Consider the following 25,701-nt stretch of genomic DNA (forward strand, 5'->3'; position numbering starts at 1 on the left):
CATGCCGTGGTGATAGGGACCCCACAATACATGGTCTTATCTTATGTAGAGGAAAATATTTTCAAAGTGTCTTCCTGCTACTCATTGTATACAACACAGTTTGATTGCAAAATTGGAGGTTATTTTTCGAAGAAGTTCTAGTGAAATGACATAAATTTCTTCTTGAATTGCACGTTTTATGTAATTAATTTGTTGCTGACCGATCCCAGTGCACTCTGTCTTTAAGATATATCCACAAGGATTGAGATCTGACCAGTCCACACATCTCCGAGTGAAGCAAGATCACTATTGCCAAAATGCTCATTCAGTGGCTGGGTGTCAATAAATGGTACTCCATTTTCTCACCAGAGATAATATGATACAGAAAAGAAATAATCTCGTCTTCCAGTATTGCGTCATAACACTGAGAATTGACCATTCCTTCAGTGAAATTTTGTTTAAAATTATCTTCGCACTTTCATTTGATCTGTAATACTCTGTAACGTTGTTCAGGATATTAAGTGTCATTTCGTCAAAGATCAAGAATCACGAATTATACACACTTCAGTCATCTAGAACAAAATAGGGCAACGTAATGAAGACATGTGTAAGTTTCACCTCGTATATTTTGGTTCTGGAGGTTCATAATCCACAGTTAATTCCCGATTTACCACGCAAATCGTCAGTAGCTGCATTTAGACTGGCAACAGGCCATGACTGTTTGGCTAAACACCTGCCTAGAATTGGAATATATCAGTCTCCTAACTGCCCATTGTGCAACTCAAACCAAGAAATGGATTCGGAACACCCTAAAATCTGTGCTTCAGTGGCTGACCATGACAATATCTTTGAAAAATATTGGATTGCAAGAGGTCAAATGACTTTATTGTCAAATGCCTGGCATTAAAAAACAGCAACAACTTTTTGAAAATGGTAGATATTTTTTGGACCACCCAGTACATAACGTACATGAAACAAGAGTATAATAATAATATAATTTCTGTTGGTCTTCAATTCCTTCGGGTGTGATTAACATCTGTGACATTCCTTGAGTCTGCTAAAACAACAGTTTTGAATTTTATTTTGAGGTGGGAAATGTCTAAGGTACTGTTGAAGACTCTAATCTTGGAACCTGACAGAAATGCGACGCGACCCTACAGTTCGCGATAGTGACCCCTATTAGTAATGCTAGCCTGTTCTGTTCCTACCTCATAGCGGAAGCTGTTGAGCAAGTCACATTCAGGTGTGGTGTTGCTGTTTTCGCCACCAGTCATCAGTATTATTAATATTATCAGTTATCACTATCACTGCCACTGTCGTAAGCCCCCTTAAATTCATAATAATTATGCTTGTAATGTTGGGGACCGATAGGTTTTTCAAGTTGGCTATTCGTTTACCATTCAGTACTCTAGCATGCGTAAACAGCGTAAGTGCTGAATAATAATGTCCAAGGTTGAAGGTTTTCAGGTGCATATTTTTGCATCGGATTTGGTGAGTATTTTGAAGTGAATGACGGGAATATTATATGTAAATTATGTAATACAAATATACGAAGTTACAAGTGATATTATATACAGAGACATTGTAGCACAAGAAAATCAAGGCGAAAACTCAAACCCACGAATTTCATTAATCACATATGATAGGAGTTCATCTTTTTCCCAGTATTGTTTATCTATATTTCCAATGTGTCTACAGAATCCTTCTCAGTCTTCATTTGTCACAAGAGAAAGTGCAGTTTTTGTCACTTGCATTAATTTCTGTAAATTTAAGTCACCCATGACTAGGGCCCGGATAGTTATGTACTAAAATTCAGTGAAATATGTACATATATGTGTATTTAAAAATCTTGAAATATGAATAAAACCATTAAAATATCAAGAAATATGTAACATAATATCATAATTTCCCTACATTTTCTTGAAATATGTTGCTGATAGACTACCTACAGGATCACGTCATGTCTTAACACATACCATATTATGGATCCAATATTACAACTAGATATAATAATCTATGTAAATAACTTAAAAATTGAAAATTACATATTGCTGTTAATTTTCCACATTACGAACACCATAACAATAAGGAACAAACATGTGTTTCAAATTGTCTAATAGAAAACTTCTCCTGTTATTGTGTAACATGGCTTTGTACTGTCTAAATGATCGTTCAAATTCATATTATGTAATGGGTGCATATTTAAACTTGCACAAAACTTCTGGTGTGTACTCAATTTCAAAGACTTCGGTACTACTTTCATTTAGCATTCTGTAATAGCACTGATAGCCTTGAATCCTCGGTTTTTCTTCAAACTGGAAGAAAGCGTATCCTTCACTGCAGCTACAACCGGCCCTTGTAGACTTTTCAGAGACGTGACTGCAGAATGAACAACATCAAGCCTGTCTGAGAGTATGGAAGAAGATATCTCCAAAGATTTAATGGCAATGCATAAATGCGAAAAATTGCAATATTATTTTTAAGCTTTCCATCACTAAATGATTGCTTTACTGTTTCTACAGAAACTGCATCTTGGGAATAAAAATACTGGACAACTTGTTTCACAGAATCAGAATTCTTTGGGTAGTAGCCTACAGCATCAATCCAACTTCCCCACCTTGTTAAGATTGAATGAAAAAGGAGTGGAAGCTCAGGAAACAGTTCTTCGAATTTGTCAACTCTGTTGTAAGCCTTTAAAAATACTTTATTTGTATTCGAAATTAGTGTGTCATCTTTAGAAAATTGAGATGGAACCAGTTCTGCTATGCGATGGAATGCATGCACAAGACATGCGAGATGTAACATTTTAGGATATAAAACTTGGAAAGCTGTGGCAGCTTTGCACATGGTGCTGCATCAGTCACAAGAAGGAAGACATTACTGTGTTTCACCCCATCGGGCCACAAAAGCCCCATTGCATCATTAAATAATTTAGCAATATATTTATGATTGCATTTGATAACACCTCACAAGTTAACAACACAAGCTTACTCGCTTCATTATCTTTCAACACGCCCAATATAACATTTCCAATATATCATTCCTATACATCAGTTGCCTCGTCAATTGAAATCCAAATGAGATCATCACAACCAATTTCCAAATGAATAGAGTTGATTGTTTCCATATATAAGTCAGGTGCACAGTTCTTTCTGATTGTAGATTAATCTGGCACAGTTTCACGTGTGTATTTCTCAAGAAACTCGCACAGCGCTGGATTTTTTAACTTCCAAATAGGGATATCAGCACAAACCATAGCACAACGCAGATCACTTGCAAACTGAGATTTCTGAGGTTCTGGGCGTTTCTGAGTTGAGGTTCAGTGAGTAAGAACTGCTTTTGGTTTCGAAGCATGGGCCCGATGATGTGACGTGGATAAGTGTTCTAGGACTTGAAAACGTTGAGAACAGGGCACATTCTTCTCACAAACAAGGCAAAAAAGTACCTTTCCATCTGTGGATAAATTGTCAAATTCCTCTGTGTAATGCTTTAACTTTACACAGAGTGAGATTTTTTCCTTCGGCATCTTTTAGTGGAACATTTAACTTGAAATTAAAAAAGAATTAAATGCTGAAGTCATACAACACAAAGTTATTGTTCAATCTACACACGCCAGCTAACTGCGACTAATTGGCGCTTCAATCAGTGACCTGGCATGGCTTGGACATGCAGTGACAAGGTGCGCATCACGTGATCGACGGACAGGCAGAGAGATTCAAGACAGAAAACCTTTTTGACCTTCTCACGCAAGGTCATACACTTGTAAGATATACAGGCATGTAATAACGAATAAAATTGCAATTAAGCATGGAAATATTAATAAATATGTAAAAATATGTAAAGAGCAAAATATGTAAGAATATGTACTAAAGAGCAAAATATGTAAAAATATGTACTTTCAAGTTTACGTTTTTAGGCTCTAATTGGCATGAAACTCCAACATATCACAAATCTCGTATCTTAATGTTGATAGGAAAAAACATGTAATTACATAATTATCCGGGCCCTACCCATGACATTATTGTCCCTGACAATACGTTTCACTTTAGTTCAAGCCAATTCAATTGGAATCAACTCGCAGATGTAAGGCGGCAATCTAAGAACTTTGTGGTTATGTTGTTCCAAAATGTTGTCAACTTTGTAATTTTTTTGCTTTAGCTTCAGAGATAGAATAAGGTTATAGAGGTCGTTCTTTCTCATACTTTCATCACAGTTCACTTCTTTCTTGCGAAGCCAAGAGATCATGTCTGTCTTTACTGCATATACAGATGGCGGTTTGTCGATCTGGAGACAGTGATACGGAGCACAGTAACTGATTGAGGAGGAAGATTGAATATCAATTTTTGTATTACTCATCTTTCAAAATTTTCGGCGTTTATCTGACCGTGGTAATCTCCCGGCTTTACATATAAGTTCTGCATTAGGAAGGAACCCATTAATTCTTCCTACTGTACCACGTTCAGAGTTTACATTCGTGTGGACATTTACACTCTCATTTTGCCAACATTTTCGAAATATCATATTGCTCTTCACCCAGGTCTCGTTTATATAAAAAACTGAATGTCCCTTGCTCCGGAATTCATATATTTGCACCAGCTATATCGATCTCCAGTCCACGATGGGTGAAATTATTTTCAGAATGTCTTGTAATATTGAACAGTGCAATGATAGTACACAAGCTTCAGCATGTTATCTGTTGTTTTTTATTCCCCGCTTAGCCTCGCTTCATCATCCCGCAAGTTCCAAGATTGGAGTCTTCAACAGTAGAATTCATTACCCCATTGACATGGTAGCTGGAGATAATGATGGGCAGGGTTGTTTTTTATATGTGGCACAGATTGTAGATTTTGTCTGAAGCTTTGTTATTAAAGAACAAAGCTTTTCTACATGTAATAAATTTATTAAACGGAGTCCCCAGCTTCATTTCCTAAGGATTTATATCGCCATTAAAAATCTATTGCCCCTAGAGTCAACGGCAATTCAGAAGTTGCGTCGAGAGAGACAGAGAGAGCAATGCAGCGTAGAACATTGCCACATCGTACTTCATGCACACGTGCAATACAAATAGCGCAGGAGAGAATTTAAATTATCAAAAGACAATAACGACCTTAGCCTTTGATTACTGTAAGCATGACACCAAACAAACCCTCTTTTCTTCACTAACAATAGGCCTATTCTTTGCACGGTTCTCAATCCCACACCGCATGCTTCTGCAGTCGTTCGTTGCGCATTGGCAACATTGCAGCCAGCATCAAGATGGCCGGCAGTGTTCTGCTCGTCAATATTTTTAAAATAATTATACGCCTTAAACACTCTTTTCCATGCCTACTTGTGCAATACTTTTCTTTTTACAATCTCTTCTTCAATTTAAAAAAAACACACACACACACACACGCACACACACACACACGCACACACACACACACACACACACGCACGCACGCACGCACACACACACACACACACACACACACACACACACACACAGAGTAAATGTTAGTTTTAGTTATTCAATGTATTGAAGCATTCACACGTGAAGAAACAAACTTGGGAAGTACTTGTTATACACTAATTCCAATTGGTTCTACTGTACAAGCTTGTGACGTCACATACCAGAAGTGCTATGGCACATATAGCAGCTGAAATGCCGTCTAGTCTAGCTGCATTTCAAACCACAATCCTTGGACCTAATGGTAAGTATAATAGTCACTGACGACATTGATTTGTGTGAGAATAAATTTTATGTTATGTATGAGATGAGGACTACAGTTAAGTTTCAGGAGGACTTTGCTAGTTATGAAGCCAATGAACCATTTGTTCAAAACCTCATAATGAACTTAGATGGGTTGTTAGGAATTTTTAAAGGATCTTCAACTACAAGCAATTATGATACATTAGTCAGGATTCTAACTGTGAGGTCACTAGTCACATGGAGAAAGTTGTATTGAAATCCACGTTCAACAGGGCGAGTTCGATGCACACAGACTGATTATTATGTATTAATGCTCTTTAAAAGTAGAAGCAGACTTTGGGTATCCCACCATATGTCTTCAATGTTTCGAAGTGCATCTTCAGGGCATTTAGTACGACTTGAAGGATCACCTGTTATGTCTGGCTACCCCAAGAAACTGGTCCAAGTTTCAGTACATAGTGAAATACCCATATGTCTGCTTTGAAGACAATTACCATGAAAGCTTAAAATCTCACACTTATAAGATTATTTTGTATGCAGAAGTGTCATGTCATTTTTATTCTATAATTGAATGGTTTGAAATTTGCAGCCATATTAAGTTTGCAGATGACAAGTTAGTGAAATAAAGGATTCTGAATATTTTGTAATGTTGCAGTTGGGAGGTCTTGTGTTTGATAAGGAAGCTTGTGCACTGGTGAGTTACCTCACAAGCACTAATTGTGGTCTATACGTGACAAGTTTGCCCGTCTGACAACTATTCTCAACCTGGAGAGGGTAACTGAAATATCAGATATTGGGGTAATAATTCTGGACCTCTCACTTGGAGACTCATTCCTACTGAAATTCGTCAGATAATGGCTCTTAGGTAAGTCAATTGAGGCAGAGTTCTTTTTATTCTGATATTTTTGTCATAAATAAGGATTGCTTGTTGAATTTCTACCAGTATTCATGCTTGTTAATAGTGAAGTGTATGGTCAAAAGACCCATGCACTGGATTTAAGGGTAAATTCTTTATTGGTAATATATATATGTGTAATTGTTGAATAAATCTATATCTATCTAATTTAACATATAAAAAGCAATCAAAATTTATAACTTTCCGAATACCATCAATTACATTCCAAACAGTAACTAGTGAACAGGTCAGTGTTAATGCAGACAGCATCCCAAACTATTACATTACAAAAGTGACCATCATTCCCGGAGTCGCTAACAAGCCAACCTGCATAGTCAGGAGACCCTTGCCCTTCACGAGATTTCATGGCTAATTCTTAATTCTTCTTAAACTTCTTAATATATGCGTCTGGGTAGTCGACTCCTTATAATTCACATGCGGCTAATGTGGGAGGGAGAGGAGCAAACACGTCATTTCCGTTTTTACTTCGTTTATGCTTTCTTCCTCCTTCTCAAGAAATTTTCGATCTAAAATCATAAAAAATGAACAATCCACTAAAAAAAAGACTACAGTATTTTTGTTAAGCGAAGGTGTCTTATGATATTTTGTAAAACCTGTACTTCTTGTTTTAAGATTCTGTCACACTGCAGTGCTGTATAGTTACAATTAGGGCTCGGAAGTTGCTGAAATATCATCTTTCTTTCTGAGACATCACAGACAATGCAGAATGCAATACAAACCCGTTCACTTCAACACGAACCAATATAGCCTAGTTTTATTTTTCGGTCTTTTATTGTCTATTGGTCATTTTTAGGAAATGTTCCACTTTTTGTTGCATTTTTGCCCTTTTCTCCTTATGAACGGATTTTTTTTACGCTGTAGTTGTAGTCTAAATTCAAGAACCTACTGCAGCTTGCTCATGCAATTATTTGCATCTTACAGGAATTTTCCTTATGGTTTCATAAGCCTGGACTCGGATCACGTGTGTTACGTGCTTCCCCCATTCAACAAAATAGAACAAATACTGCAGCCACAGTGCTCACAGTCAGCATATTGTATCTCACAAGTGAAGAGTAAAAATTCAGAAAGTAAAATAAAGCAAAGTTTTTTTGCTACAGTTAGTGACTGACTTTGGTGACAATGTATTTTCCATAGATGAAAGTATACTATTTTTTTTATATTTTATCGTTATAATCATGGTCATTTTTCTAAACTTTAATGTCATATTTTCAGAAATATAGTGTCATTTTATAGGCCATTTTTCTGTAATTTTTAAGTCATCAACTTCCGAGCCCAAGTTACAATGTTTCAAAGTGTTTTGCACTGTTTCACATTTTGCACTTCATTTTGAAGCGTATTTTAGTAACTGAGCCTGTCAGAGTAACATTTACTGGATTTCAGACAATAATAAAAAATTTTGAGGATAATTCGCGATTTCTGATATTTCACAGAAGTTCATGCACTAATTATTGCGAATTATCGAAAGTCGACTGTATATGAAAAATATGAAAGAACTCTCAAAATTAGCATTTGTCACTCGATTGCAAGGTTTTTCTTCATTTTTTGGTTATACCAAAATAGCATCAGGCCAGAGAAAGCAATTTGTGTGTTCTGATGAGAGAAAACCTCTTGCCACAATGCTGTGAGGGTTTAGACGAAAGTAGCAAACCATCAATTTGTACTTGGTATGAGAGTTTTGTAGTGAGGGTTGTGTAAGTAAATACAAACACACCAGTAAACCACTCATAAGTGAAAAACATAATAAAGTCATTTATGTGAAGCTCTCAGAAATATCTTTGATGTGCCATCTCATGACATACCAAAGAACAGGTATTACATTGAGTGTACAGGCTGTATGAAATCTCCTGTTGTGAAGCCACTGAATTTCTCTCAAAATGGGATTTAGTGAAAGAATGTGTATGTCAACAACATTGAAGATACAAAATAACCTTCTGAGTCCTGTACTATATTTCATACATGCAGCTCAGTCCTGCTGATCCGAAGCTGCGCTCGGGCTTGGGTCGGATCCCCCGTGTGGTGTCTGATTGGTTTTCCCCAGCTGTGGGACTGATGCCGGATGGTCTATGGCGAGTCCTCGGCCTCACATCATTTCATCCCCGTTTTGTCTGATTACCTTGTTGGGTTTTTTCCGAGGTTTTCCCCGACCATAAGGCAAATGCCAGGTAATCTTTTGGCGAATTCTCGGGTCTCACTACATCTCGCCAAAAAATTGTAGAAAATTGCAAAATTATAAAAATTGTAATTGTAATCTTGTAAAATTTTGACTTGTTCCACATCTTAAAGCTTCATTGCTAATGTAAGATCTATGGAATATAATAAATGAAATAAAAAAAATGAAATGAAATAAGATGTATGTGTAGAGACCCGAAGTACAGTATAATATACCTGCATTTGTGCCCTAACTGTAACTTGCAGAATTTTTCCTCATGTCAATGACTTTTTTTTGAAGTGTAGAATTATATTGAACTTTAAAATAATACAACAAATGTCTCAGGACTCAGGAGGTTAAAGATACATGGATTAAAATTGATTATGAAATATTCTGCAGTGGTTAGCAAGAAATTGAATATCAGTATGATGAGATGTGGGTTACAGTAGAACCCCGTTTATCCGAAACAATGGGGGCAGAGGTGATTTCGGATAAGCAGTTTTTCAGATAAACTGTAAATTCCAAAAATTCCACTTTTCTATGAAGAAAAAAAATTATGATTAAAAATGTCTCTATGTTATCCAGATACTATAAAAATTGATCACTTACATCTTACAATAACAAGATCTACTTAAAGTAATCAGATATTTTGGGATGAGTTTTAATTTCGCAATGTTTCTTGTCCCTCCGCTGCTTTATTAGTAAAACTTCTTCTGGTGATGTTTCCTCTACAAAATGTAACGCAGTCTGTATCAGAGGATTTCACCATTTTTTCATTCTTCTCACAGCCTCATGTTTTTCTTTAACTGTAGTCTCTACACATTTCCTTTACTCGAAATTTCAATAGAAGATGTACCATACACTGTAATGCTTGGAACTGCAGATGAAGAATCCACATTGTTATTTTACTGATTAATGTTTTCTGCGAAGCTAGTAATCCTACACAATTGAAGCAACGCATTTCACCTCTAAGGCATTGTCAACTAGTGAGCAACCTTCTTTAAGAGTGAGAGATGAGTGAAAGTGTTTCTTTTAGAGGGCCCCGTCACCAGCATAGCTCATCGGCTAAGGCACTTGCCTACCAATCCAGAATTGTGTTCAGGCACAGGTTCGATTCCTACTTGGGCTGATTACCTGGTTGGGTTTTTTCCGAGATTTTCTCTAATCGTAAGACAAATAAATCTTCCTCTACATTGAACTAAAAAAAAAAAGTCTCGGTTAACCTGGATTTCTGTTAACCAAAGTTCAGATAAACAGGGTTCTACTGTACTTAACGATGTTCACATTAAAAAAACTAACTCTAATATGTCAACAAAACTTATTTTGAGTTACCCTTTCATATCTGATGTATTTCATAAGTTTATCTCGAGGTAGTTCCCAATAATAAATTATTCCATTGGAAAAATCATTTACAGACACATTTGTAACATTAAAGATTTTCTACTCTTCTTTTTTAGGACTGATTTCAGAAGAGATGACATCAAAGGACTGAAGCTGTAACACAGGAGTACAGTGAACCTGGAATATGTTGCAGTGCTGCCATTTATTTTTATTCTCTGTGAGAATTACCCTCAGGTGCCTAATTGCTATTTATAGCCCGTCATTTTTAATTGTGGTGCAAGGTATTACGTATTTGAGTTAGGAATGTTATAGAAAAAGATAGAATATTACATGTTGAACAGTTATACATTTGAATGTAAAGTGTAATTAGATTCTTAGATAGTGGTGTATTTAGAAAGTATTTATTTGATTAGTAAATGCTTCGTCTTGGCTGGAATTTCCTGTAAATAATGATACTGTCAATAATACCATGGCTACATTTTTACAAATGCTTTCATTCCGAAAATTAAGATTTTATGCCATTTCTTCAATTCTGCGGTTGATGCAGCTTTCTTAAATAGTTAATTAAAAATTACACTTTCTTTTTTTTTGTGTGTATGTGTCCTGGTGTGCTTGTAATTGTGTGTGTAAATTCGCGAAACTAATAATAAGATGCTCATATTCTTAATTTTCGCAATACCAGGGGTGAAGCGTCCATATAAGCAATGCGAGACATTTGTTGAAGCACATTGATACAAAGCTTTATTTATATTAGAAGTTTTTGTATTCATGCATTATTGGAAAATTATTCCTTGCACTTTCTTCTCAGTAGAGCCGTGTGCTGTGTCTCAACCTGTGTTATGCTCAGAGCTGTGTGAACAAAAAGAACGGTTCTTATGATAGGCAGGTTAGCTATTAGAGGGCTACTACAGCCCTTTTGGCAGTCACTCACGTGAATACAGCTGTGCAACAGCATTATGGATACCGTGAGACATGTAGAAAAAGTTCACTTCACTTCACTTCAGTTTATTTATTGACGTCCTGCCAGCTGAAGATCCGACTAACTTTAATGTCTGGGTCTTCATAATTAAGCACTATGTTTGTCACTTGATGAATGCAGTAGTACTAACATGCCGGATGTTAGATTTTCATTTTACACCTTATTGGATGTTGTTTAATACTTGCGTTTTGATTGAGTAGGGACTTTAGATCCCAAGGGTTTAATAGATGTGAGTTATGAACTGGTCTGTTTTTATTTTATGTAGGGGACATTCAAATGAAGTATGGTTTGCGATTCCATTTTTACCACATATACAGTTTGCCGTGTCTGTCACTCCAATTTTGTTTAAATAAACCAAGGTCTGAGCTTGCTTTAGTTTTAAGTTGTGATACGTTACTGTTTGCTTTCTACAGGGTCATTAAAAAATTAGTGGCAACAATGTTTGTATGTGGCACTATCAGCGGTAAATAACGTAAGCTGATAACAATGTGAAAGAGAAACATCTGATGTGTGTTATCTGTGAGTTTGAAGACAATAATCTCATTTATGAGATATTTGTAGTGAGTTTAATTTGTAGACTGTTATATGTAGCGCTCTGAAATATTTAGCAAATACGAACAAAGATGCTTCATTGAAATTCAGATTGCAAGAGGCAGGAATGCTCGACAATGCCATACAGCATTACTGGAAGCTTGTGGTAGAGAGACTTCACCATATCGTAACCTGGCTAGGTGGGCGCATGCATTTCGCAGCAGGAGGGAAGATGTTCATCAAAAACGTGGACTGGCAGACCGTAATTGGCAAGTGAATGCTGGAAGAACACCGTTGTTGGTTATGATTTTGTCAGAATCTTTCTCATTCATTCAGTTTGTGTCATCGTGTGAATGGTGCATAGTACAGTTACTTTCTGGAACACCATTTACAACCAGCGGTGCACCGTAACGTCCAAATCTCCTGAATTCTCATCCTATTGTGCTACATGATGGTGCTCGCTCTCACATAGCTGCCCCTGTGGTTAATTTACTTCGCAGATGGAACTGGGAAATTCTGGAGCATCCTCCATACTCCCCAGATATGAGCCCATGTAATTTTCAACTTTTCGCGGAAATGAAATTCCCACTTAGAGGTTCGCTTTAGGACTAGCGCAGTCTGTTCGAAGATTAGTTCTGGATGGCATCCGTCGTCTCCCTGAGGTGGGCTCTTCATGTTGAAGGAGATTGCTTCTGAGCACTGCAACATTGTGACTGTTCCAAAAATATTTTCTTTGTTGTTAATTCAAATGTTGCCACTGAATGACCTATGTAGAATACCTCAGAGCATAAGGCCACGGTTTGCATTTCTTTACATCCCATTTTGGGTCAGGTTGAGTCCCATTCTCTCATTATTGTTTAAGTTCCTAATTAATTTTGATATAATGTCATGGGATAGGACGTGGATATAAACAACGTTGCTGATTTTGCAAGTTGATCTGCCTGTTCGTTGCCTGGGATTTTGACATGTCTGAGGTTCCATAATAGATCGATGTTATTGTTATTTTTCTCGTTTGTGTAATAGATATTGGCAACCATCCTGTTCTTGTAGAGTTGTGAATGTTGTCTATATTGATCGAATCGGAACAAGTAATAATATTGTGGTTATTGCGAGGATTTCAGTGGAGTAAACAGACCAATTATCCAGAACATTAAATTGTTGGCTGGTTGAAAAAGGCGGCTGCTGTCCCCTGCTTAGTTTTGGATCCATCTGTATATATTGCTGTTGTTGGTTTGTTGTTGATAGTGGTGTAATGTTCTAGGCTGTGTTGGAATTGTTGAGCAATCATCATACCTAATTGTTTTCTCAAAGTTATTAGTTTCACGTATCCAGTAATATATCATAGTCAATACTGTAAAGACAAATTCAATTTCTGTGTATTATATGAAATGAGTATTGCCCATTGTGCAACTCAAACCAAGAAATGGATTCGGAACACCTCAAAATCTGTGCTTCAGTGGCTGGCCATGATAATATCTTTGAAAAATATTGGAGTGCAAGAGGTCAAATGACTTTATTATCAAACGCCTGGCATTAGAAAACAACAACAACAACAACAATTTCTGTGTATTATCTAAATCTTTCCATTGTTTGAACTGTTGTGATTAACATTTGTATGAAGAGTGAAATTAATTCTGTATTGAAGTTCAGTACTATCTGCAGTTCCCCGTGAGATCACAATTTTCCATAAATTTGAGTTCTCTCTTTGTAAGCACTGTAGAAAGTGCTCGTTTGCTGTCAGTCTCAGTGATGCCAACTGTACCATCATATGACACAATGTACCACGTACCATAATGATAGTACTATTGTATGCAGTATCATACTGTAATTTCATTTCTGCCAATAACCCAATTTTATGCTGTATTTTGAACAACTTTTTTTTACTGTACAACATAATTAGAAATTTGGTGTCTTATCATCATTCCATATGTTGTAAGACCTGTTGCTTAACTTAATTTCAAATGGAGTGAGTGTTCGTAATTTATAGCTTGTTATATTTGAATAGAAGTATGACAACAGAACCTCACGACTTACTATGATCAGGAAATAGAAAGTCGAGTAAAAGGATGTTGGAGAGCAGTCATTCTCGTACAGTGGTCCCAAAAAAAAAAAAAATGGCTGGCTGGAGTTTTGTAAGTCTCAAAAAAACAGATTTGAGCATGCATGGAAAAGGCTCAGCTGAGTTCACAAGATAATATATTTTAAAGGATTATGTCAATAATTTAAATGTAGATATGCACTAATAAGGGATAACTCATTCCTTTCCAACTTACTCTATTATAAAAAAAAAAAAGCTGAATAGTGGTTTAAAATGCCGATTAAATTGCCCGTTATAGTAGATTCGAAATGCCGCCCCCCCCCCCCCCGGTATATACAGTCAACTTCGGTTATAGTGAACCTCTGCGGACCAGCATATTTCGTTCACTATATCCGAGGTTCACTAAAACCGAAGAGTCTGTTTTTATACTACTGACATTGCTGTACATACACCACGTTCATTATCAGTACTGATATTGCAAGTTTTCTTGGACTTCCTGAGCGAGGACAGAGGGGCAGAGGGAAGGAAGCAATAACGTGGGTGGAGCCAACTGAGTTGTTTGCGCATGCTCCACATCATAATCTCTTGTCAAGAAACATAGAATTATTTCTTTTACTGCGTACCAGTAGTGTTAACATGGAGCAGCAACTACAGGGTAATAATTATGGTGAAATCACATCACTGCAGAGAAAAAGTAATGCTGTTATCCACAGTGGAGAAAGTATTAGTTCCGTGAAGAGAATTAAGAAGAATATTGAATTACAACCAAATGAACCTCACACTACTCCGGGAAAGAATAGGTATGTAATGTTTAGAAATTATTGCTATAATAGTTACGTACAATAGTGTGTGTACTGTGAGCGACATAATGAATTACTGTTGTAAGTTATTATTTTGTTATAGTTCTACAAAACATATTATTTTATTCCAGAATTAGGACTTGTGTAAAGTTGAAGTGGACGACTTCGATCAACATGTCATTCGGGATACAATCGAAGAATTCTGTCTTGTTCAGAAAGTAGTAGCTACAATTAAGAAGATAATTCCGAATGGATGATGCCATTGACGAAATAATAATTAATTTTGGACCAAGCAATGAAGACGATGACGATGATGGCAGCAATGATAGCGATATGGATTGTGTATAATTGTAAATTAATGTAAATTCAAATAATAAGCCTGTAAAATATTGTTATAAGAATATGTACATATCAGCTGTAGGTGTAAGTCATGTAGGTCTATATAATGTATAGAAATAGCTGTAGTAACTCCGCCATTGCTGGTCCCCAGCTTGCATGAGAGAGGAGGAGTGTACACGATTATATTTAAATACCTACTCATTACAAGTTAATTAAAACCTGCTACGAAAACATGTTCTCCTCTCAAAACAGGAGTGTCGTGAGATGATGATGTCTGTATTGAACCAAGTTCTTTTACAGTAGAGAGCCGTAAAGTGAAAGAACCAACGTTTTCTGAAAAGAGTGACGTTATTCGAGGGAGGGCATCCTTGCCGTGCCGTTACTTTGATGAGTACATGCTGTACCGAGCAGTTCAAAAGACAGACTTAGGGGATGTAAGGTTCAAGATATATTGCAATAACAGTACTAATGTTCACTTTATCTTTCAACTTAAACACTTTATGTTTCGACATCCTGATGTTCACAGTTCGAAACTTGAATCTAATCTGGTCATGTAGGTAGTAGGCATTGACTGATTTCGCACCTTTTCCCACTAGAGGTATGCTACTGTGTACTCAGCCTTGGAATTTCCCCGGTTTCACTTTTACAAAGATGCGGGAGGAAGGGTTGAGGACCATTTTACTGTAATTCTTCTTGTATTTACCCATTGGTCATCACTCTACTCCCTTTTACAAAAGAAAACACTTCCTCTCCCTATTCATCTAATAGCCTCTTTTAAAGGGTCAGAACTAATCCTTCCTTAACCCTCAGTGTACACTGACATGTTTCAAGCTGAACAAATCCTTTGTCTTTCAATGCACATAAGGAGCAGAAGGTTTGAGATTTTGTTCTGAACATATTCTTGCAAGTTTATAGGAGAAAGGGTTTCCTAAATTACTATTTTGACCATTTTAAAATTACATTTTCTTGGGAAAGTTATGTAGTTTTAAGTTCACTATAACCAAAGCAAGGGTTCACTATAAATGGAAATATAAATGTACTTTTTAATGTATGCAGGTCGGGACCAACGATTTAGGATCACTATAGCCGAATGTTCACTATAACCGAGTTCACTATATCCAGAATTGACTGTACATGTAAATAGGCGAGTATCTGCAAGACTACAGAGTGGCTCAAAGCGAGAGCTTTGGTTCTGTAATCTTTCCATCATGAGTTTGAATCCACATTGTGACAGAATTACTTAATACTGTTTTTAGCATATCTATGTAGTATAATCATTTTAATTAGCTTACCTAAGAACCCTCTAAACATTCAGTATTTAGCAAATGGTAAGTTCTTGTCTTTAAACTTTTATGACGGAATAGCAATGTTGAAAAGGCGTTCACTACGATGCTTTGTCTTAGATCACACACTGAATTCCAAGGTTCGAGTCACTTGCATCTGTAGATTTTTTTAAAGGTTCTAAAATTAAAATCATGCATTTTAGGCACTGATAAAGGAAACTAAGTAAGAAAGTATTATTTTACAACAAACAACATATTATGGCATAAAATAAAACCATCATATTCCGTAATTGAAATAAAATAATTTAAAGTATCTTAAGAAAAACACATTTGATTGGAAGTTTACCTTTGATGCCATTGGATGAGTTTCTCGCAATCCCAGGACATGGACCATATCACAGGTCTATATGGAATTAATCTGCAGCATTCTGGACTAGTCCTAATTCATCGGCAGTCGCAGGAGATGCATACAGCCAGTTCTTCTCAAGCATTGAGGAGAACGCGTTTTAATTTTTAAGACATTTCAGTGGAAAAGGCTTTACCAGTGCGACTTACTTCTAGAGCAGCAGTTCCCAAACTTTTTCAGCCACAGAGCCCTTTTTGAAGCAAAAGTTTCTCGTGGGGCCCCCAAGAAATGTTTAATGTTTAGTTCTGTCTTCTATGTTTTATGAAGCATACTATGCACGAAATGTATACGGAAGTGTGAATAATAAGGTACATATATTAATATAGGAAACAATAGTGAAAAAACTAGAGAATATTATTTCAATTTACAAAATGATATAATTAGTTAATATATTTAAAAAACGTTACAGTGTTACATGTATACTCGAAGTTCCTGTTCCTTGCGGCAGAGTTTGTCAATGTCCGGTGTCACAGAAGTTAGTTGAAGACTCATATCGTCTTCTGCATCCAAACGAGCTCGATATTTTGTTTTTGTAGCTGTGTACCTCGAAAGGCCATTCCACAGAGGTATGTAGTACCAAAAGCAGCAGAGCAATTTAGCTTTTGAACTTAATATCGAAAGATCTTCCCCTGACTGAGATCAAAATTCGGGAAGTGGTTTGCTTTTAAATGATGCCTGAGAGTGGCAGTCCGAAACCATGTCTACAAGGACCTCATATCTGCCGCAGTGAGGGCTGCTGGTTTTGACTTCACTGGAAATGGCTCCACAATTCACTCATATTTAATTCAAATCGATTCCTAAGTGTCCCATGGAAAGTATGAATTCATATTTTGAAGCAAATTATGAAGGTGTTCTTTTATTATTGCTATGAATGAGTCATTCATGATTATGTTGTTTTCTTCTATAAAGTTTGAAGTCCATGAGAAACATGCCAGATCCATATTATCATGCTTTCTATGTAGGATGGTATCTTTTTCTTCAGCATGACAATTATGTTATTAGCTCGAATATAGTCTTCCATTTCCCTTGTATGGATGTACTAAATTCGTTTATTTTTTTAAAAAGTGTCTGCCAAGTAACATAATTTGCACAACCATTCCTGATCATTCAAATAATCTGCTAGGAAACTGTTTTGGTCATTCAAAAGTGAAGAAACTTCCGTTCGAAGTTCAAGTAAATGGACGCTTTACCACGCATCCATCGCACTTATGTGTGTAATAACAATGACTCGTGTATACTTGTCATATCTGCACACAGAATTTTGAGTAGCCGCATCAAATGTCGTGCCTTAATAAAGTTGATAATTTTGACAGCGTTGCCTAGTACCTGCTTTAATAATGCTGACATTTTTTTCGTTGTGAGAGCATGTCGGTGTAGTACACAATGACTATTTGTGCAGTTTTTTTTTAAGCTTTCTTGATCCTTGTAACAGCGCCAGCAACAGGACTTACCATGGCCGTTGTGCCATCTGTACATATGTCAATGAAATTGTCGCACGATATCGAGTTTTCAATGAAGACATTTATCAGAGAAAAGAATTCAGTACCACTTGTAGAGGATGGCAATGGCTTACAGAACGAAATATCTTCATGAAAAGAACCTGAAAATTTGTACCGCACAAACGTCATTAGCACAGCTAATCCGGCAACGTCCGTGGATTGGTCAAGTTGTTGCGAAAATTTCCTTTGACTGATACGGGAAATTATGATATTTTTAACATTGTGTGATAGATCCTGGATTCGATTACGCACAGTGTTAGTTGATAAGGTCACCGGAGGTTAAGTTTGCAGTTTTTCTATCCACCATGCACTTCACTACCGTCACTAATAGTGGTTTTATTAGCTTCAGCAAGGGTGTGAGGTTTACCAGCAAGGGCCAGGTCATGACTAACCAAGTACGACGCTTCCAGTGCTTTCTCATTATTTGTCTTCACATGAGATAAAAATTTTGTCTGAACTGCATGGAGTTCGTCACTTTTTACATCTTCATAACTGCCGCGGATGGAGAATCAGCTCCGCGTAGCACACTTTGGGAACCGCTGTTCTAGAGTTAAAAAAAAACTGTTGTGTGTTCATGGTGTGCCATACGATAAAAAATGGTATACAATATACTTAGAGACTATAAGAATCACAAGGAATTAAAAATTACATAATAAAGTTTTCCAGCCAGGATTGAACCCAAGTCTTCTGCATATGAGACCAGAGTTCTGTCCACTAGAACACAGACAGCTTTACTCATTTAACTCTCGATGATCCATTATCAGCTAGGAGGCCAGATACCCATCAAATGACTACAGATAACTGTGCGTTAAAACTTTAATTTTGATCTAAACAAGAGTTCAGACACTTTTTCTTGGGGGCGACTGTACAAAAAATTACAATATTAGGCTGTGATTGTGCCATAAGCACTAGCATGCTAGCACTTCATTCAAGTGGTCTGGGTTTGATACTTGGCCAGGTCATGATAGAATTCGTGTTGGACAAAGCAGACCAGAGGGTTTTTTGGGGTATTCCTGTTTCCCTCCATCATTCCACCTCCTCACTTCATCTGTCATCTGTAATAGTTAAAAATAAGTTGGGGTAGAATTTTGGGAGGGATACAGATTTTCAATGCTTGGGCCCTGGGCTTATCAGGGACTCGTTCTGGCTCTGCCAGGGCTAAGTTAGGATGACCTATCTGTTAGCATCAGATTCACAAATGCCACCTGTTCCACCTGTCGGAGTTGGGACAATCGTTGCATATATAGGGCGCACAATTGAGGAGTGTTTTTTTTTTTTTTTTCAAAACTGATATCTACCTGAACTGAAGATTTGATATATTTAATTTTTTTCGTCTACATTTGAAAGTTGTAGTTATTTTAAAGTTTGTTTCTTTCGTTATATAAATGTCGAATCCAGCATTGTTAGGACATAGTATTTGTCCTTTCAGTTGTACAGAAAGAAAATATTGTATTTCTTGAAACTATACGAAAACATAAAAATCTCGGTTTTCACAAAAACTGTAGTTATCTGCATTTGAAAAAAAGTTCCTTAATTAGCCAAAGTGAACTTAAGTACAAGGATCCATCCCGGATCTGGCCTGGCGAAGCTAAGCCAGTCAGTGTGGTAACAGCTGGTAATAATGCCAAGACCAAGGATGGACCGATAGACAATCACCTTCTGCAAGAACATTAATAAATTTTATTTGCGACAAAACGTCTGTTTCATATCAATGCAGACATAAACAACAGCTGAGCCAGGTAAAGCACAACATGCTGTAATTAATCTCAGTTATTTGATGTAAAATATCAACAAGGTTAGCTGTGGTGGGGGGAGTGAATCCCTCTCAACTTAGTTGAGATACAGAATAAATAATAATTGTACACTTGCCCAGATGTACATAGTAATTTATTTAGTTCCAAAAATTAAAAGAAAACAAATCTTTAGGATTGGTATTTTCCGGGCTAGAGGGCCTTGGTCTGTCAGTAATACAACCAAATGTTGCATCTACTGCTCCAGTGGCAAGATACCACAACACAATGTGGAGACAATCTTCATACCTACTAGGCTTATGGTCAGCCGAGGACAAACGTGACCGACTTTTATCAGCTGGAGTACCTATACAGAATCCCTTGTTCCTCGGGTCAGCGTACATAGGCACAACGCCGTGTAGCTTCAACACCCGAATCACCGAGCATAGAAGGAACTGCCGTCTAGGTCACGTGAACAAGTCAGACGTAGCCGAGCATGCTTTTAAAGATGGCGATCACAACATCAGGTTCAAGGACACCGTCATCCTAAGCAGTACGCCACACTTCTAGCCAGGTTACATCAGGAGGCTATTGAAATACACAGACACAAAAACAATTTTAATCGTAAGGAAGGACTCAAGGTCAACAAAGCTTGGTACCCGGCCCTCAGAAGCACACACACCAAACCCTTTCTCCGACAATTGGACACTATGACAACCAATCAGGACATCGAAGTCACGCGGCGACAGCGACAAGCCACAATCCTCCCACACTTGAAATATCGAGGTGCTACCAGTCGTCCTTGATACGCACAGCAGATCTCTCCGCTCACGTGTACCACGCCACTGAAGATGTCCACCGGTGTAGTGGATGAAACGTTTGGTTGTATTACTGACAAGGTGGAAACATAGTAGAGGTGTGGGACAAGCTGTGCGTGTTTTCGTTCAGTCTGCGCATGACGTCACCTTCACTGCAGGCCGCAGTCGAATGACACAGTCAACATAACAGATTGTTGATGCTTAGATCAGTATCCATACATTTAAATGAATAAATAAAAATCATGGTTTGTGTATTCAGTAAATATTTACAGTAAAGGCTATAATAGGGTCTACCTTGTAGTGATAACATTATAAAATAGAGAACAATAAATTAAATTCAAGAATCAAGAAATAATGTAATATGGCAGTGCGACGATAATAATTCCCTTCTGTAATATACACAGACATTATATTAGCTATACATGGATTCAAGTACAATAGGGACTACCTTGAAATGATAACGTAATAAAATTGTGATCCATTACATATTAAAACAAGTTTAAAAAAACAATGTGATATGGCAGTGTGTCATTAATAATTGCCTTCTGTAATATACACGTGCGTTTATAATAATTACAATACATACTTAGAGCTATACAGTTATTTATAACATACATTATTTTATACATGAATTCAAATATGTACTTTTGAACCTTCATTAACATATATGTATATGCATTTCTTGGAATAATTTGTCATATAGTAAACAAATATTTTTATAGATTTAGGCTATTGGAGACATAATATAGTCTACTACATTATTTACCTTACTATTCCACATACACGCATAATGTAATTTCACCATTCTAAATTTCTTTAATTCTAATAAATGTTTTTGTTCTAACTAATGTCGTAATTACTTCTGGCGGAAGAGGAGAACTGATTTCTGCTGAGAGACGCCGCTAACTCTGTAATAAGAGTAGCCAGTATCAACACTCAATAATGCCCATTCAGACTTAAATTCAAAGAAAATACCGCCAGCCATTGTATTAGCCGGACGCTTGGCAGTTCAGTTTATTTTGAAACGGTAAAGAGTGCAGTTGTTTTGCACCTAGATGATCCATTCTAGTTGACGCATTTGCTGAATGTTTGCCTCCAGGTATATTTATTGTAGGTATAGCATCAGGTTTAAGTTTCCGTGCACGAACTGGTGAATAGCCTAGCAATCTCTGCTGCATTGTTATATCAAAGTCATCATCTTTGAAATACTGTGAGCATATACATGCTGAAAAGACATAGCTAGATATTATTATAATAATTGAGTGTTACAATTAGCGTCAGTTCTTATAAATAAGCATAGTATGGTAGGCTATACTGAAAACTTAATATCCTTTATTGACATTGTTATGAATCCGATAAGTTAAGAAGTTTCAATATATTTATGATTGTTTTCAGTCTATAACTTAGTATCCGTTAGATAAACCAACTCACAAATATATTGAAACATACTATTCTATCAATACAAAGATGTAAAGAATATGAACTTACGTGATTTTGGTAGAGTGTCTTGGCGTTTGCAACAATCCTCCCATTTTTCACGAAGATGTTTATCTTTCGAGAAAGAAAAATGTTTAATATTACTGCCTCTGGTTTTTCTATAATGATTACTGCAACCGTACACTGCACAATGACTCATTGTGTGTCGTAATATTAATGTCTAGTTAAGTATATTAAAGAAAATGTACACAACGCAATGAGCTGCGATCGCTCTCTGCAGTGAAGATGACGTCACACGCCTCAGCCGCTATCATAACAGCATGCGCAATCCCACACCTTTGCTATGTTTCCGCCATGTATTACTGACAGACCACGGGCCTCTGGCCCGGAAAATATCTATCCTATTGACACCGGCCGTGAAATCCTACATTCTAAAAAAATCTTTGATCTCTTTGGGGCTGCAATAAGCAATATTAATGTTGTGCTCATCTGTTACAGGAGACATAGGCCTACATGCCAGTTTTATAATAATATACACCCCAGTCTGTCTGTTGCCGTCGCCATTATCACCATCCTTCTTCACCACCTTCACGTCCTCCCCCTCTCCTCATTCACATCTTACAAAAGTACCCGCTGTGGGGAGATGAGCCCTGGTAGTAATGCCACTCTTGCTCGCAGAAAACGACATGATGACACACTACTAACTGCATCACAGTAACTAACCAACGTGAAACATTCGATAAACTTTTAGAAGTCCACATCTGTGGAGTAAAGGTTAGTGCGTCTGGCCGCGAAACCAGATTCTCGATCGGGGTATTGAATTGAATTTAACAGAGGGGCACTATGGCCCAGCACTGCGATCTATTGCGCTAGCCAAACCCACACTAAGGTACTCTGGTCCAGGCCTTGTCTGCCACAAGTGTCCCTATGGATTTTTTCAATGAAAAAATTTTAGACCTGACCAGGAATCGAACACGGGCCAACGGTATTTTGGTTACTCACCATCTTCGCAGACAAAACCGCCCACAATGTCCTCTGCAGTAAGTTTATTGTATCGCCATTGATTTAACCCAACGACCAACGAAACTTAAATCTGCAGATCTCACGTTTTCTTCATTTGTCCTGCATTTTTGTAGAAAATAGCTTGAAGATTGTTAGGAACAATATCTGACACGTTTTGAAAGTATTAGGTACCTGTAAATGCTGGACATCATTTGGCCACTAGCATGTGTTGAATCAATGACGTATAACTGGCCATAAACTCGTAATAAATTGTTAATGGCGGAAGGTCAGAGTCGTAAGTTTATTTATGTATTATCCCATACATTTTCCTCCTGTTGTGAGGAATCTATTCCTGAGATGTGGAAAATGAGGCGAATGCTATATAAGAATTGTAGAATCTTACATGTCCTAAATAAGATTGTTCATCGTAAATCATTAGCAGTTCAGTGTTTCATTCCTTGCTGGTTGCAGGAAATAAACTAACTCATCACGGCAGCAAGAAGTGAAATGTCTGCTATTATCACTCCAACAAAATGTTATGCTTGGCAGTGATCACAAATCTAATGGATAAAACCGAAGGAAATTTGAAATTAATTTTAATATGTAATTAATTACTAAAGACGTAGCTAAATAGGAAGCAAGACTCAATTACTAAGTCCTCTTCCATAGCATTGCACTACTACCTAGGAAAATTATAGAATCACACACATAAATACCTACACGACACCGTTATTAAAATACGGTATAAAAAAACTCACACCACTTGATTAATAACTGTAAAAATATTTCATTTTTAAGAACAATGTTTTTATCTTACATAAGTTTTGTAGTTTTCAGTAATATATATATATACACTTTATATCCGTCATTCAGTAAATTTCACTTGGAGGAAGCTGAATAAAATTTATTCGATATATAGAAATGAATTTCTAATTTAAGATATTCTTTATGTCTACTTATATAACTCCAAAAGATTGCCCTTCCATATCATCAATATAGCATTAGTGTGTATGTAACTACAATAATATTTCATTTTTAATGGAAATAATATCAACAAACATTCTTAAGTTTTTTGGTTATTACATAGCTGTACTTAGAAAATTACACACCATAGAATCAGACCTATAGATTGTTTTTATAAGTGTTAAAGTTCTTAATAACCAACATAGGAACGTTCTAAATAAATTACCCAAATGAAGATCGACTTATTGCCATTATGACGTCAGAGAATCCGAGCTCTAAATATGTCAGTAATCATTCAGATCATGACCTTCACCATGACCTTCGTATGGTATTAGTTCTCAAAACTGATGACAGATGAATTTTGGAAAATAGGAAAATTATGTAGGAAAAATGACACTTCACTAAAAACTACTATTTTTCCGCATATCCTTGGATGCCAAGCTTGAAAATGAGGAGTCGTTAATGATAATCCGTTCAGCCGTTTTTCGGCAATTTTCATTACCATTTCAAATTTTATATATGTATTATTATTATTATTATTATTATTATTATTATTATTATTATTATTAATTTTCGCATAAGATGTAAGATTATTGTAATATTTCCTATATTATTTAGTTAAAGGACATTATGGACTGCAATATATATTGAAGTAAATAGCATAATTATTAATTTAACTTCCGATCAATGAAATGGGCAAACTGCAACATACAAGAAGTTGCAATATTTTCATATTTTACTGAAGGCTTCTTGTAAAACTTAACAATGTGATCATCACTTAAATAAAACACATGGTACGGTATTTCACGACACGAGAAGATGCACTTATTTCGGTTTTTTACACCATCACTTTACTTCGGGAACTATCTGCTAAACCTACGAAGTACATAGAATGAAAATGGTTTGCAAAGATTCATTCCCTGCATTATGCAATCGTTAAATTCCTTATTTCGTGCTGAGATAGCAGAATGGTTTGACAAAAACTAATGGTATGAAGTACCGCTAAAATTTTTCTTTTATGTTCACACAGCCGAAAACAACGTTCCCTAGAGGTGGCCGAGCTATGTATTAACTGGCAGGCAAAACTATTTTTAATTAGGTTCACCGTATATAAATAAGATATTAAACTCAATAAGCTTCAAGTGTGCACAAGTATTTCCATTAAAATTAGACATAATTTTCTGTTAAAACAAAGGAAATTAAAAAAATAAGCTATTTTCCGTATTTATTGCGCAAATTATGTTTTTCACAAGAAAAAAACCTCTACCGAACTATCTTCATGATCTCTCTTAGCCTGCTGTTTTACTTCCGGTCTTCATGGTGGCCATGGAGTAGAGCTCTACCGAACTATCTTCATGATCCCGCTTAGCCTACTGTTTTACTTCCAGTCTTCATGGTGGCCATGAGTAGAGCTCTACCGAACTATCTTCATGATCCCGCTTAGCCTACTGTTTTACTTCCAGTCTTCATGGTGGCCATGGAGTAGAGCTCTACCGAACTATCTTCATGATCCCGCTTAGCCTACTGTTTTACTTCCAGTCTTCATGGTGGCCATGAGTAGAGCTCTACCGAACTATCTTCATGATCCCGCTCAGCCTACTGTTTTACTTCCAGTCTTCATGGTGGCCATGGAGTAGAGCTCTACCGAACTATCTTCATGATCCCGCTTAGCCTACTGTTTTACTTCCAGTCTTCATGGTGGCCATGGAGTAGAGCTCTACTGAACTATCTTCATGATCTCGCTTAGCCTACTGTTTTACTTCCAGTCTTCATGGTGGCCATGGAGTAGAGCTCTACCG

General features: G+C 36.7%; 1 protein-coding gene across 12 annotated transcripts in view; it reads left to right on the forward strand.

The window, feature by feature from the left end:
* The window catches only part of LOC138693817 (DNA mismatch repair protein Mlh1-like), a 94,819-nt gene extending 83,192 nt beyond the window's left edge, over positions 1–11,627 (forward strand). For 4 of the 12 annotated variants that reach the window (XR_011330490.1, XR_011330493.1, XR_011330494.1 and 1 more), the window contains 2 exons: positions 6,327–6,536; positions 10,194–11,615. The gene's annotated coding sequence lies outside the window, so the exon portion shown is untranslated. Of the gene's footprint in view, positions 1–6,326; positions 6,537–10,193 lie in introns of all 12 variants that reach the window. The other 8 variants (XR_011330492.1, XM_069817630.1, XM_069817629.1 and 5 more) reach the window with 6 other exon arrangements.
* Positions 11,628–25,701: the final 14,074 nt, after the last annotated feature.

The sequence above is a fragment of the Periplaneta americana genome, unplaced genomic scaffold (genome assembly GCF_040183065.1).
Source record: "Periplaneta americana isolate PAMFEO1 unplaced genomic scaffold, P.americana_PAMFEO1_priV1 scaffold_22, whole genome shotgun sequence".
NCBI classification, from domain to species: Eukaryota; Metazoa; Arthropoda; class Insecta; order Blattodea; family Blattidae; genus Periplaneta; species Periplaneta americana.